The 14158-nt window shown below is 49.6% G+C and overlaps 1 protein-coding gene across 1 annotated transcript in view; it reads right to left on the bottom strand.

The window, feature by feature from the left end:
- Nucleotides 1–14158, bottom strand: part of LOC121283107 (probable carboxypeptidase X1) — a 1354098-nt gene that overhangs the window by 504528 nt on the left and 835412 nt on the right. The window lies entirely within an intron of this gene.

Raw genomic sequence — 14158 nt, 5'->3', positions numbered from 1 at the left:
AGTGAGTGAAGAGAAAGAGAGAGGGAAAGTGAAGAGTGATTGAACAGAATGAGAAAGAGGGAGAGTGAAGAGAGAGTGAAGAGAGTGAGAGAGAGAGAGGGAGAGAGTGAAGAGAGTGAGAGAGGGAGAGAGAGAGGGAGAATGATGAGTGAGTGAAGAGAGTGAGAGAGGGAGAGTGATGCGAGAGAGAGGTGTGTGAGTGGTGAATGAACAGAGTGAGAGAGAGAGGGAGAAAGAGTGAAGAGAGTGAGAGAGAGGGAGAGAGATAGAGGGAGAGTGAAGAGAGAGTGAGGAGAAAGAGAGTGAGGGAGAGTGAAGGGAGAGTGAAGAGAATGAGAGAGGGAGGGAGAGAGTGAAGAGTGAGTGAAGAGAGTGAGAGGGAGAGAGGGAGAGTGAAGAGAGTTAATGAGAGAGAGGGATAGTGAAGAGTGTGTGAAGAGAGTGAGTGAGAGAGGGAGAGTGAAGAGCGAGTGAAGAGAGTGAGAGAGAGAGAGGGTGAGTGAAGAGAGAGGGAGAGAGAGGGAGAATGAAGATTGTGTGAGGAGAGTGAGAGAGAAGGAGAGAGGGTGAGTTAAGAGAGAGTGAAGAGCGTGAGAGACAGAGAGTGAAAGGAGAGTGAAGAGATTGAGAGATTGGGAGAGTGAAGCGTGAGTCAAGAGAGTGAGTGAAGAGAGCGAGAGAGAGGAAGAGTGAAGAGTGAGTGAAGAGAGTGAGAGAGAGAGAGTGTGAAGAGTGTGTGAAGAGAGTGAGAGAGAGAGGGAGAGTGAAGAGAGAGTGAAGAGATTGAGAGAGGGGGAGGGAGAGTGAAGAGTGAGTGAAGAGTGTGAGAGAGAGAGGGAGAGTGAAGAGTGAGTGAAGAGCGAGAGAGGGCGAGTGAAGGGAGAGCAAAGAGAATGAGAGAGAGAGGGAGAGAGTGATGAGAGTGAGAGAGGGAGAGCGAGAGGGAGAATGATGAGTGAGTGAAGAGAGTGAGAGAGGGAGAGTGATGGGAGAGAGAGAGGGTGCGTGAATGGTGAGTGAACAGAGTGAGAGAGAGAGGGAGAAAGAGTGAAGAGAGTGAGAGAGTGGTGAGAGAGGGGGAGAGAGATAGAGGGACAGTGAAGAGAGAGAGAGGGAGAGTGAAGAGAGAGTGAAGAGAGTGAGTGAAGAGAGAGGGAGAATGAAGAGAGAGTGAAGAGTGTGAGAGAGAGAGGGAGAGTGAAGAGTGAGTGAAGAGAGTGAGTGAAGAGAGAAAGGGAGAGGGAGATTGAAGAATGAGTGAAGAGACTGAGTGAAGAGTGCGAGAGAAGGGGAGAGCGAAGAGTGAGTGATGAGAGTGAGAGAGAGAGAGGGAGAGTGAAGAGAGAGTGAAGAGTGTGAGAGAGAGGGAGAGTGAAGAGTGAGTGAAGAGAGTGAGAAAGAGGGAGGGAGATTGAAGAGTGAGTGAAGAGAGTGAGAGAGAGAGTGAGTGAAGTGAGAGAGAGAGGGAGAGTGAAGAGTAAGTGAACAGAGTGTGAGAGAGAGGGAGAGTGAAGAGAGAGTGAAGAGAGTGAGAGAGAGGGAGGGAGATGAGCGAGCAAAGTGAGTCAGTAAGAGACCGGGAGAGAAAAGGGAGAGTGAAGAGAGTGAGAGGGAGAGAGGTAGAGCGAAGAGAGAGTGAGAGAGAGGGAGAGTGAAGAGTGAGTGAAGAGAATGAGAGAGGGAGGGAGAGAGTGAAGAGAGAGTGAAGAGAGAGAGAGAGGGAGAGTGAATAGTGTGTGAACAGAGTGAGTGAAGAGAGTGAGACAGAGGGAGAGAGATAGAGGGAGAGTGAAGAGAGAGTGAAGAGAGAGAGAGGGAGAGTGAAGAGAGAGTGAAGAGAGTGAGTGAAGAGAGAGGGAGAATGAAGAGAGAGTGAAGAGTGTGAGAGAGAGAGGGAGAGTGAAGAGTGAGTGAAGAGAGTGAGTGAAGAGAGAAAGGGAGGGGGAGAGTGAAGAATGAGTGAAGAGTGTGAGAGAGAGAGGGAGAGTGAAGAGTGAGTGAAAAGAGTGAGAGAGAGGGAGAGTGAAGAGAGAGTGAAGAGAGAGAGAGGGAGAGTGAAGAGAGAGTGAAGAGAGAGAGAGGGAGAGCATGAAGAGAGTGAGAGAGCGAGTGAGTGAAGAAAGAGAGAGAGGGTGAGTGAATAGTGAGTGAACAGAGTGTGAGAGAGAGGGAGAAAGAGTGAAGAGAGTGAGAGAGAAGGAGAGAGAGAGAGGGAGAGTGAAGAGAGAGTGAAGAGAGAGAGAGAGGGAGAGAGGGAGAGTGAAGAGAGAGTGAGGGAGGGGATTGAAGAATGAGTGAAGAGAGAGAGAGAGTGAGAGAGTGAATAGAGGGGGAGAGAGAAGAGAGAGGGAGAATGAAGAGTGTGTGAAGAGAGTGAGAGAGAGGGAGAGAGGGTGAATTAAGAAAGAGTGAAGAGAGTGAGAGAGGGAGACTGAAAGGAGAGTGAAGAGAGAGAGAGGGAGAGTGAAGAGAAAGTGAAGAGAGAGAGAGAGGGAGAGTGAGTGAAGAGAGTGAGAGAGAGTGAGTGAAGAGAGAGAGAGAGGGTGAGTGAATAGTGAGTGAACAGAGTGAGGGAGAGAGGGAGAAAGAGTGAAGAGAGTGAGAGAGAGGGAGAGAGATAGAGGGAGAGTGAAGAGAGAGTGAAGTGAGAGAGAGAGGGAGAGTGAAGAGAGAGTGAAGAGAGTGAGTGAAGAGAGAGGGAGAATGAAGAGAGAGTGAAGAGTGTGAGAGAGAGAGGGAGAGTGAAGAGAGAGTGAAGAGAGTGAGTGAAGAGAGAAAGGGAGAGGGAGAGTGAAGAATGAGTGAAGGGACTGAGTGAAGAGTGCGAGAGAAGGGGAGAGGGAGAGTGAAGAATGAGTGAAGAGACTGAGTGAAGAGTGCGAAAGAAGGGGAGAGCGAAGAGTGACTGATGAGAGTGAGAGAGAGGGAGGGAGATTGAAGAATAAGTGAACAGAGTGAGAGAGAGGGAGAGTGATTAGAGAGAGAGAGGGTGTGTGAATGGTGAGTGAACAGACTGAGAGAGAGGGATAAAGAGTGAAGAGAGTGAGAGAGTGGTGAGAGAGTGGGAGCGAGATAGAGGGAGAGTGAAGAGAGAGTGAAGAGAGAGAGAGAGGGAGAGTGAAGAGAGAGTGAAGAGAGTGAATTAAGAGAGAGGGAGAATGAAGAGAGAGTGAAGAGTGTGAGAGAGAAGGAGAGTGAAGAGTGAGTGAAGAGAGTGAGTGAAGAGAGAAAGGGAGAGGGAGAGTGAAGAATGAGTGAAGAGACTGAGTGAAGAGTGCGAAAGAAGGGGAGAGCGAAGAGTGACTGATGAGAGTGAGAGAGAGAGAGGGAGAGTGAAGAGAGAGTGAAGAATGTGAGAGAGAGGGAGAGTGAAGAGTGAGTGAAGAGAGTGAGAAAGAGGGAGTGAGATTGAAGAGTAAGTGAACAGAGTGAGAGAGAGGGAGAGTGAAGAGAGAGCGAAGAGAGTGAGAGAGAGGGAGGGAGATGAGCGAGCGAAGAGAGTCAGTAAGAGACAGTAAGAGAAAAGGGAGAGTGAAGAGAGTGAGAGGGAGAGAGGGAGAGCGAAGAGAGAGTGAGAGAGAGGGAGAGTGAAGAGTGAGTGAAGAGAATGAGAGAGGGAGGGAGAGAGTGAAGAGTGAGTGAAGAGTGTGAGAGAGAGAGGGAGAGTGAAGAGTGAGTGAAAAGAGTGAGAGAGGGAGAGTGAAGAGAGAGTGAAGAGAGAGAGAGGGAGAGTGAAGAGAGAGTGAAGAGTGTGAGAGAGAGAGGGAAAGTGAAGAGTGAGTGAAAAGAGTGAGAGAGAGGGAGAGTGAAGAGAGAGTGAAGAGAGGGAGAGGGAGAGCATGAAGAGAGTGAGAGAGCGAGTGAGTGAAGAAAGAGAGAGAGGGTGAGTGAATAGTGAGTGAACAGAGTGTAAGAGAGAGGGAGAAAGAGTGAAGAGAGTGAGAGAGAAGGAGAGAGAGAGGGAGAGTGAAGAGTGAGTGAAGAGAGTGAGAGAGTGAGAGGGTGAGTGAAGAGTGAGGGAGAGGGAGGGTGAGAAGGGGATTGAAGAGTGAGTGAAGAGAGAGAGAGAGTGGGAGAGTGAATTGAGAGTGAAGGGAATGAGAGAGAGAGTGAGAGAGTGAAGAGAGGGGGAGAGGGAAGAGAGAGGGAGAATGAAGAGTGTGTGACGAGAGTGAGAGAGAGGGAGAGAGCTTGAAGTAAGAAAGAGTGAAGAGAGTGAGAGAGGGAGACTGAAAGGAGAGTGAAGCAAGAGTGAGAGAGAAAGTGAAGAGAGAGAGAGAGGGAGAGTGCGTGAAGAGAGTGAGAGAGCGTGAGTGAAGAGAGAGAGGGTGAGTGAATATTGAGTGAACAGAGTGAGGGAGAGAGGGAGAAAGAGTGAAGAGAGTGAGAGAGAGGGAGAATAAAAATGAGTGAAGAGTGTGAGAGAGAGGGAGAGTGAAGAGAGAGTGAGAGAGGGAGGGTGAGAGGGAGAGTGAAGAGAGAGAGAGGGAGAGCATGAAGAGAGTGAGAGAGCGAGTGAGTGAAGAAAGAGAGAGAGGGTGAGTGAATAGTGAGTGAACAGAGTGTAAGAGAGAGGGAGAAAGAGTGAAGAGAGTGAGAGAGAAGGAGAGAGAGAGAGGGAGAGTGAAGAGTGAGTGAAGAGAGTGAGAGAGAGAGAGAGGGTGAGTGAAGAGAGAGTGAGGGAGAGGGAGGTTGAGAAGGGGATTGAAGAGTGAGTGAAGAGAGAGAGAGAGTGGGAGAGTGAATTGAGAGTGAAGGGAATGAGAGAGAGAGTGAGAGAGTGAAGAGAGGGGGAGAGGGAAGAGAGAGGGAGAATGAAGAGTGTGTGGCGAGAGTGAGAGAGAGGGAGAGAGGTTGAAGTAAGAAAGAGTGAAGAGAGTGAGAGAGGGAGACTGAAAGGAGAGTGAAGAGAGAGTGAGAGGGAAAGTGAAGAGAGAGAGAGAGGGAGAGTGAGTGAAGAGAGTGAGAGAGAGTGAGTGAAGAGAGAGAGAGAGGGTGAGTGAATATTGAGTGAACAGAGTGAGGGAGAGAGGGAGAAAGAGTGAGAGAGAGGGAGAATAAAAATGAGTGAAGAGTGTGAGAGAGAGAGGGAGAGTGAAGAGAGAGTGAGAGAGAGGGAGGGTGAGAGGGAGAGTGAAGAGTGAGTGAAGAGAATGAGTGAGAGAGGGAGAGAGTGAAGAGAGAGAGAGGGAGAGAGAGAGGGAGAATGAAGAATGAGTGAAGAGAGTGAGAGAGAGAGGGAGAGTCAGCGAAGAGAGTGAGAGAGAGGGAGAGAGAGAGGAGAGCGAAGAGTGAGAGAAGAGAAGGAGACAGAGGGAGAGTGAAGAGTGAGTGAAGAGAGTGAGGGAGAGGGAGAGTGAATAGTGAGTGAAGAGAGTGAGAAAGAGGGAGGGAGATTGACGATTGAGTGAAGAGAGTCAGAGAGAGGGAGAGTGAAGAGAGTGTGAAGAGATTGAGAGAGAGAGGGGGAGTGAAGAGTGAGAGAGAGGGAGAGAGGGAGAATGAAGAATCAGTGAAGAGTGTGAGAGAGAGAGAGAGAGAGTGAAGAGAGAGTGAGAGAGAGGGAGGGTGAGAGCTAGTGTGAAGAGTGAGTGAAGAGAATGAGAGAGAGGGAGAGAGTGAAGAGAGAGAGAGAGGGAGAGAGAGAGGGAGAATGAAGAATGAGTGAAGAGGGTGAGAGAGAGAGAGGAAGAGTCAGTGAATAGACTGAGAGAGAGGAAGAGAGGGAGAGTGAAGATTGAGTGAAGAGTGTTAGAGAGAGAGAGGGAGAATGAAGAGTGAGTGAAGAGAGTGAGAAAGAGGGAGGTAGTTTGAAGAGTGAGTGAAGAGAGTGAGAGAGAGAGTGAGTGAAGAGAAAGAGAGGGAGAGTGAAGAGTGATTGAACAGAGTGAGAAAGAGGGAGAGTGAAGAGAGAGTGAAGAGAGTGAGAGAGGGAGAGAGAGAGGGAGAATGATGAGTGTGTGAAAAGAGTGAGAGAGGGAGAGTGATGGGAGAGAGAGAGGGTGTGTGAATGGTGAGTGAACAGAGTGAGAGAGAGAGGGAGAAAGAGTGAAGAGAGTAAGAGAGAGGGAGAGAGATAGAGGGAGAGTGAAGAGAGAGTGTGGAGAAAGAGAGTGAGGGAGAGTGAAGGGAGAGTGAAGAGAATGAGAGAGGGAGGGAGAGAGCGAAGAGTGAGTGAAGAGAGTGAGAGGGAGAGAGGGAGAGTGAAGAGAGTTAATGAGAGAGAGGGATAGTGAAGAGTGTGTGAAGAGAGTGAGAGAGAAAGAGGGTGTGAAGAGAGGGAGAGAGAGAGGGAGAATGAAGATTGTGTGAAGAGAGTGAGAGAGAGGGAGAGAGGGTGAGTTAAGAGAGAGTGAAGAGAGTGAGAGATGGAGAGTGAAAGGAGAGTGAAGAGATTGAGAGAGTGGGAGAGTGAAGCGTGAGTCAAGAGAGTGAGTGAAGAGAGCAAGAGAGAGAGAGAGTGAAGAGTGTGTGAAGAGAGTGAGAGGGAGAGGGAGAGTGAAGAGTGAGAGAAGAGAGTGAGAGAGAGGGAGGGAGAGTGAAGAGTGAGTGAAGAGAGTGAGAGAGAGAGGGAGAGTGAAGAGAGAGTGAGAGAGTGGGAGGGTGAGAGTGAGAGTGAAGATTGAGTGAAGAGAATGAGAGAGAGAGGGAGAGAGTGAAGAGAGTGAGAGAGAGGGAGAGTAAAGAGTGAGAGAAGAGAGTGAGAGAGAGGGAGGGAGAGTGAAGAGTGAGTGAAGAGAGTGAGAGAGAGAGGGAGAGTGAAGAGAGAGTGAGAGAGAGGGAGGGTGAGAGGGAGAGTGAAGAGAGAGTGAAGAGAGTGAGCGAGGGAGAGTGAATGGGGAGTGAAGAGAGTGAGAGAGAGCGGGAGTGAAGAGTGAGTCAAGAGAGTGATAGAGAGCGAGGGTGAGTGAAGAGTGTGTGAAGAGAGTGAGAGAGAGAGGGAGAGTGAAGAGATAGTGAAGAGTTAGTGAAGCGAGAGACAGGGAGAGTGAAGGGTGAGTAAAGAGAAAGAGAGAGGGACGGAGAGAGTGAAAAATGAGTGAAGAGAGTGAGAGAGAGAGGGCGAGAGTGAAGATTGAGAGAGAGGGAGAATAAAGAATGAGTGAAGGGTATGAGAGAGAGAGGGAGAGTGAAGAGAGACTGGGAGAGAGGGAGGGTGAGAGGGAGAGTGAAGATTGAGTGAAGAGAATGAGAGAGAGAGGGAGAGTAAAGAGTGAGTGAAGAGAGCGAGACAGAGGGAGAGTGAAGAGTGAGTGAACAGAGTGAGAGAGAGGGAGAGTGAAGAGAGAGTGAAGAGAGATGAGCAAGCGAAGAGAGTGAGTAAGAGACAGGGAGATAAAAGGGAGAGTGCAGAGTGTGAGAGGGAGAGTGGGAGAGCGAAGAGAGAGTGAGAGAGAGAGAGAGTGAAGAGTGAGTGAAGAGAAATAGAGAGGGGGAGAGTGAAGGGAGAATGAAGAGAATGAGAGAGGGAGGGAGAGAGTGAAGAGTGAGTGAAGAGAGTGAGAGAGTGAGTGAAGGGAGAGTGAAGAGAGAGGGAAGAGAGAGAGAGGGAGAGTGAGTGAAGTGAGTGAGAGAGAGAATGAGTGAAGAGAGAGAGAGAGGGTGAGTGAATAGTGAGTGAACAGAGTGAGAGAGAGAGGGAGAAAGAGTGAAGAAAGTGAGAGAGAGGGAGAAAGAGAGAGGGAGAGTGAAGAGAGACTGAAGAGAGAGCGAGTGGGATAGTGAAGAGTGAGTGAAGAGAGTGGGAGAGAGAGAGGGTGAGTAACAAGAGAGTGAGGGAGAGGTAGGGTGAGAGGGGGAGTGAAGAGTGAGTGAAAAGAGAGAGAGAGTGGGAGAGTGAAGGGAGAGTGAAGGGAATGAGAGAGAGAGGGAGAGAGGGAGAGAGGGAGAGAGAGAGGGAGAATGAAGAGTGTGTGAAGAGAGTGAGAGAGAGGGAGTGAGGGCGAGTTAAGAGAGAGTGAAGAGAGTGAGCAAGGGAGAGTGAAAGGAGAGTGAAGAGAGTGAGAGAGAGGTAGAGTGAAGAGTGTGTGAAGAGACTGAGAGAGAGAGGGAGAGTGAAGAGAGATTGAGATAGAGGGAGGGTGAGAGGGAGAGTGAAGAGAGAGTGAAGAGAGTGTGAGAGGGAGAGTGAAAGGAGAGTGAAGAGAGTGTGAGAGAGGGAGAGTGAAGAGTGAGTCAAGAGATTGAGAGAGAGAGGGAGGGTGAGTGAAGAGTGTGTGAAGAGAGTGAGAGAGAGAGGGAGAATGAAGAGAGAGTGAAGAGTGAGTGAAGTGAGAGAGAGGGAGAGTGAAGGGAGAGTGAAGAGAATGAGAGAGAGAGGGAGAGAGTGAAGAGAGAGAGAGAGGGAAAGAGAGAGTGAGAATGATGAGTGAGTGAAGAGAGTGAGAGCGAAAGGGATATTGAGTGAAGAGAGTGAGAGAGAGGGAGAGAGAGAGGGAGAGTGAAGGGAGAGTGAAGAGTGATTGAAGAGAGTGAGTGAAGAGAGAAAGGGAGAGGAGAGTGAAGAATGAGTGAAGAGAGTGAGTGAAGAGGGAGAGAGAGGGTCAGTGAATAGTGAGTGAACAGAGTGAGAGAGAGGGAGAAAGAGAGAGGGAGAGTGAAGAGAGAGTGAAGAGAGTGAGAGAGCGAGTGGGAGAGTGAAGAGTGAGTGAAGAGAGTGAGAGAGAGAGGGAGAGTGAAGAGTTAGTGAAGGGAGTGAGAGAGAGAGGGTGAGTGAAGACAGAGTGAGGGAGAGGGAGGGTGAGAGGGGGATTGAAGAGTGAGTGAAGAGAGAGAGAGAGTGGGAGAGTGAAGGGAATGAGAGAGAGGGAGAGAGGGAGAGAGAGAGGGAGAATGAAGAGTGTGTGAAGAGAGTGAGAGAGAGGGCGTGAGGGCGGGTTAAGAGAGAGTGAAGAGAGTGAGCGAGGGAGAGTGAAAGGAGAGTGAAGAGATTGAGAGAGAGGGAGAGTGAAGAGTGAGTCAAGAGATTGAGAGAGAGAGAGGGAGAGTGAAAAGTGTGTGAAGAGAGTGAGAGAGAGAGGGAGAGTGAAGAGAGAGTGAGAGAGAGGGAGGGTGAGAGGGAGAGTGAAGAGAAAGTGAAGAGAGTGTGAGAGGGAGAGTGAAAGGAGAGTGAAGAGAGTCAGAGAGAGGGAGAGTAAAGAATGAGTCAAGAGAGTGAGAGACAGGGAGGGTTAGTGAAGATTGTGTGAAGAGAGTGAGAGAGAGAGGGAGAATGAAGAGAGAGTGAAGAGTGAGTGAAGTGAGAGAGAGGGAGAGTGAAGGAAGAGTGAAGAGAATGAGAGAGAGAGTGGAGAGAGTGGAGAGAGAGAGAGATGGAAAGAGAGAGTGAGAATGATGATTGAGTGAAGAGAGTGAGATCGAGAGGGATATTGAGTGAAGAGAGTGAGAGAGAGGGAGAGAGAGAGGGAGAGTGAAGGGAGAGTGAAGAGTGATTGAAGACAGTGAGTGAAGATGGAAAGAGAGAGGGAGAGTAAAGAATGAGTGAAGAGAGTGATTGAAGAGAGCGAGAGAGGGGGAGAGTGAAGAGTGAGTGAAGAGAGTGAGAGCGAGGGAGAGTGAACAGTGAGTGAAGAGAGTGAGAGAGTAAGAGAGTGAAGAGAGAGTGAAGAGAGTGAAAGAGAGAGGGCGAGAGTGAAGATTGAGAGAGAGAAAGAATAAAGAATGAGTGAAGGGTGTGTGAGTGAGAGGGAGAGTGAAGGGAGAGTGAGAGAGAGGGAGGGTGAGAGTGAGAGTGAAGATTGAGTGAAGAGAATGAGAGAGAGAGGGAGAGAGAGAAGAGGGTGAGAGAGAGGGAGAGTGAAGAGTGAGTGAAGAGAGTGAGAAAGAGGGAGGGAGATTGTAGAGTGAGTGAAGAGAGTGAGAGAGAGAGGGGGAGACTGAAGAGTCTTTGAAGAGAGTGAGAGAGAGAGGGAGAGTGAAGAGAGAGTGAGAGAGAGGGAGGGTGAGAGAGAGAGTGAAGAGAGAGTGAAGAGAGTGAGAGAGGGAGAGTGAAAGGGGAGTGAAGAGAGTGAGAGAGAGGGGGAGTGAAGAGTGAGTCAAAAGAGTGAGAGAGAGCGAGGGTGAGTGAAGAGTGTGTGAAGAGAGTGAGAGAGAGAGGGAGAGTGAAGAGAGAGTGAAGAGAGTGAGAGAGAGGGAGGGAGAGTGAAGAGTGAGTGAAGAGAGTGAGAGAGAGGGAGAGTGAAGAGAGAGTGAAGAGAGTGAGAGAGTAAGAGAGTGAAGAAAGAGTGAAGAGAGTGAGAGAGAGAGGGCGAGAGTGAAGATTGAGAGAGAGGGAGAATAAAGAATGAGTGAAGGGTGTGTGAGTGAGAGGGAGAGTGAAGGGAGAGTGAGAGAGAGGGAGGGTGAGAGTGAGAGTGAAGATTGAGTGAAGAGAATGAGAGAGAGAGGGAGAGAGTGAAGAGAGTGAGAGAGAGGGAGAGTAAAGAGTGAGTGAAGAGAGTGAGTGAAGAGAACGAGACAGAGGGAGAGTGAAGAGTGAGTAAAGAGAGTGAGAGAGAGAGAGGGAGAGTGAAGAGTGAGTGAGGAGAGTGAGAAAGAGGGAGGGAGATCGTAGAGTGAGTGAAGAGAGTGAGAGAGAGAGAGTGAGTGAAGAGAGAGAGAGAGGAAGAGTGAAGAGTGAGTGAAGAGAGTGAGAGAGAGGGAGAGTGAAGAGAGAGTGAAGTGAGATGAGCGAGCGAAGAGAGTGAATAAGAGACAGGGAGATAAAAGGGAGAGTGCAGAGAGTGAGAGGGAGAGTGAGAGAGCGAAAAGAGAGTGAGAGAGAGGGAGAGTGAAGAGTGAGTGAAGAGAAAGAGAGGGGGAGAGTGAAGGGAGAATGAAGAGATGAGAGAGGGATGGAGAGAGCGAAGAGTGAGTGAAGAGAGTGGGAGAGAGTGAGAGTGAAGAGAGAGTGAAGAGAGAGCGAGGATGAGAGAGTGAAGAGAGTGAGAGAGAGAGTGAGTGAAGAGAGAGAGAGAGGGTGAGTGAATAGTGAGTGAACAGAATGAGAGAGAGAGGGAGAAAGAGTGAAGAGAGTGAGAGAGAGGGAGAAAGAGAGAGGGAGAGTGAAGAGAGAGTGAAGAGAGTGAGAGAGCGAGTGGGATAGTGAAGAGTGAGTGAAGAGAGTGAGAGAGAAAGAGGTAGAGTGAAGAGTGAGTGAAGAGAGTGAGAGAGAGAGAGGGTGAGTGAAGACAGAGTGAGGGAGAGGGAGGGTGAGAGGGGGATTGAAGAGTGAGTGAAGAGAGAGAGAGAGAGGGAGAGTGAAGGGAATGAGAGAGAGAGGGAGAGAGGGAGAGAGAGAGGAATAATGAAGAGTGTGTGAAAAAAGTGAGAGAGAGGGAGAGAGGGTGAGTTAAGAGAGAGTGAAGAGAGTGAGAGAGGGAGAGTGAAAGGAGAGTGAAGAGAGTGAGAGAGAAGGAGAGTGAAGATTGAGTCAAGAGAGTGAGAGAGAGAGGGAGAATGAAGAATGTGTGAAGAGAGTGAGAGAGAGAGGGGGTGAGTGAGGAGAGAGTGAAGAGAGTGAGAGAGAGGGAGGGAGAGTGAAGAGTGTTTGAAGAGAGTGAGAGAGAGAGGGAGAGTGAAAGAGAGAGTGAGAGAGAGGGAGGGTGAGAGAGAGAGTGAAGAGAGAGTGAAGAGAGTGAGAGAGGGAGAGTGAAAGGGGAGTGAAGAGAGTGAGAGAGAGGGGGAGTGAAGAGTGTGTGAAGAGATTCAGAGAGAGAGGGAGAGTGAAGAGAGAGTGAAGAGTGAGTGAAGCGAGAGAGAGGGAGAGTGAAGGGTGAGGAAAGAGAATGAGAGAGGGACGGAGAGAGTGAAGAGTGAGTGAAGCGAGAGAGAGGGAGAGTGAAGGGTGAGTAAAGAGAATGAGAGAGAGACGGAGAGAGTTAAGAGTGAGTGAAGAGTGTGAGAGAGAGGGAGAGTGAAGAGTGAATGAAGAGAGGGAGAGAGGGAGGGTAAAGAGAGAGTGAGTGAAGTGAGAGAGAGAGGGAGAGTGAAGAGTGAATGAACAGAGTGAGAGAGAGGTAGAGTGAAGAGACAGTGAACAGATTGAGAGAGAGGGAGAGACATGAGCGAGCGAAGAGAGTGAGTAAGACACAGGGAGAGAAAAGGGAGAGTGGAGAGATTGAGAGGGAGAGTGAAGAGAGAGTGAGAGAGAGGGAGAGTGAAGAGTTAGTGAAGAGAAAGAGAGAGGGGAGAGTGAAGGGAGAGTGAAGAGAATGAGAGAGGGAGGGAGAGAATGAAGAGTGAGTGAAGAGAGTGAGAGAGAGAGGGAGAGTGAAGAGAGAGTGAAGAGAGAGCGAGAGGGAGAGTGAAGAGAGAGGGAAGAGAGAGAGAGGGAGAGTGAGTGAAGTGAGTGAGAGAGAGAATGAGTGAAGAGAGAGAGAGAGGGTGAGTGAATAGTGAGTGAACAGAGTGAGTGAGAGAGGGAGAAAGAGTGAAGAAAGTGAGAGAGAGGGAGAAAGAGAGAGGGAGAGTGAAGAGAGACTGAAGAGAGAGCGAGTGGGATAGTGAAGTGTGAGTGAAGAGAGTGGGAGAGAGAGAGGGTGAGTAACAAGAGAGTGAGGGAGAGGTAGGGTGAGAGGGGAGTGAAGAGTGAGTGAAAAGAGAGAGAGAGTGGGAGAGTGAAGGGAGAGTGAAGGGAATGAGAGAGAGAGGGAGAGAGGGAGAGAGGGAGAGAGAGAGGGAGAATGAAGAGTGTGTGAAGAGAGTGAGAGAGAGGGAGTCAGGGCGAGTTAAGAGAGAGTGAAGAGAGTGAGCAAGGGAGAGTGAAAGGAGAGTGAAGAGAGTGAGAGAGAGGTAGAGTGAAGAGTGTGTGAAGAGACTGAGAGAGAGAGGGAGAGTGAAGAGAGATTGAGATAGAGGGAGGGTGAGAGGGAGAGTGAAGAGAGAGTGAAGAGAGTGTGAGAGGGAGAGTGAAAGGAGAGTGAAGAGAGTGTGAGAGAGGGAGAGTGAAGAGTGAGTCAAGAGATTGAGAGAGAGAGGGAGGGTGAGTGAAGAGTGTGTGAAGACGTGAGAGAGAGAGGGAGAATGAAGAGAGAGTGAAGAGTGAGTGAAGTGAGAGAGAGGGAGAGTGAAGGGAGAGTGAAGAGAATGAGAGAGAGAGGGAGAGTGAAGAGTGAGTGAAGAGAAAGAGAGGGGGAGAGTGAAGGGAGAATGAAGAGATGAGAGAGGGATGGAGAGAGCGAAGAGTGAGTGAAGAGAGTGGGAGAGAGTGAGAGTGAAGAGAGAGTGAAGAGAGAGCGAGGATGAGAGAGTGAAGAGAGTGAGAGAGAGAGTGAGTGAAGAGAGAGAGAGAGGGTGAGTGAATAGTGAGTGAACAGAATGAGAGAGAGAGGGAGAAAGAGTGAAGAGAGTGAGAGAGAGGGAGAAAGAGAGAGGGAGAGTGAAGAGAGAGTGAAGAGAGTGAGAGAGCGAGTGGGATAGTGAAGAGTGAGTGAAGAGAGTGAGAGAGAAAGAGGTAGAGTGAAGAGTGAGTGAAGAGAGTGAGAGAGAGAGAGGGTGAGTGAAGACAGAGTGAGGGAGAGGGAGGGTGAGAGGGGGATTGAAGAGTGAGTGAAGAGAGAGAGAGAGAGGGAGAGTGAAGGGAATGAGAGAGAGAGGGAGAGAGGGAGAGAGAGAGGAATAATGAAGAGTGTGTGAAAAAAGTGAGAGAGAGGGAGAGAGGGTGAGTTAAGAGAGAGTGAAGAGAGTGAGAGAGGGAGAGTGAAAGGAGAGTGAAGAGAGTGAGAGAGAAGGAGAGTGAAGATTGAGTCAAGAGAGTGAGAGAGAGAGGGAGAATGAAGAATGTGTGAAGAGAGTGAGAGAGAGAGGGGGTGAGTGAGGAGAGAGTGAAGAGAGTGAGAGAGAGGGAGGGAGAGTGAAGAGTGTTTGAAGAGAGTGAGAGAGAGAGGGAGAGTGAAGAGAGAGTGAGAGAGAGGGAGGGTGAGAGAGAGAGTGAAGAGAGAGTGAAGAGAGTGAGAGAGGGAGAGTGAAAGGGGAGTGAAGAGAGTGAGAGAGAGGGGGAGTGAAGAGTGTGTGAAGAGATTCAGAGAGAGAGGGAGAGTGAAGAGAGAGTGAAGAGTGAGTGAAGCGAGAGAGAGGGAGAGTGAAGGGTGAGGAAAGAGAATGAGAGAGGGACGGAGAGAGTGAAGAGTGAGTGAAGCGAGAGAGAGGGAGAGTGAAGGGTGAGTAAAGAGAATGAGAG

Source organism: Carcharodon carcharias, chromosome 1 (genome assembly GCF_017639515.1).
Source record: "Carcharodon carcharias isolate sCarCar2 chromosome 1, sCarCar2.pri, whole genome shotgun sequence".
NCBI lineage: Eukaryota > Metazoa > Chordata > Chondrichthyes > Lamniformes > Lamnidae > Carcharodon > Carcharodon carcharias.
The sequence above is the reverse complement of the archived record's forward strand: the minus strand, read 5'-3'. Positions and strand labels throughout refer to the sequence as shown.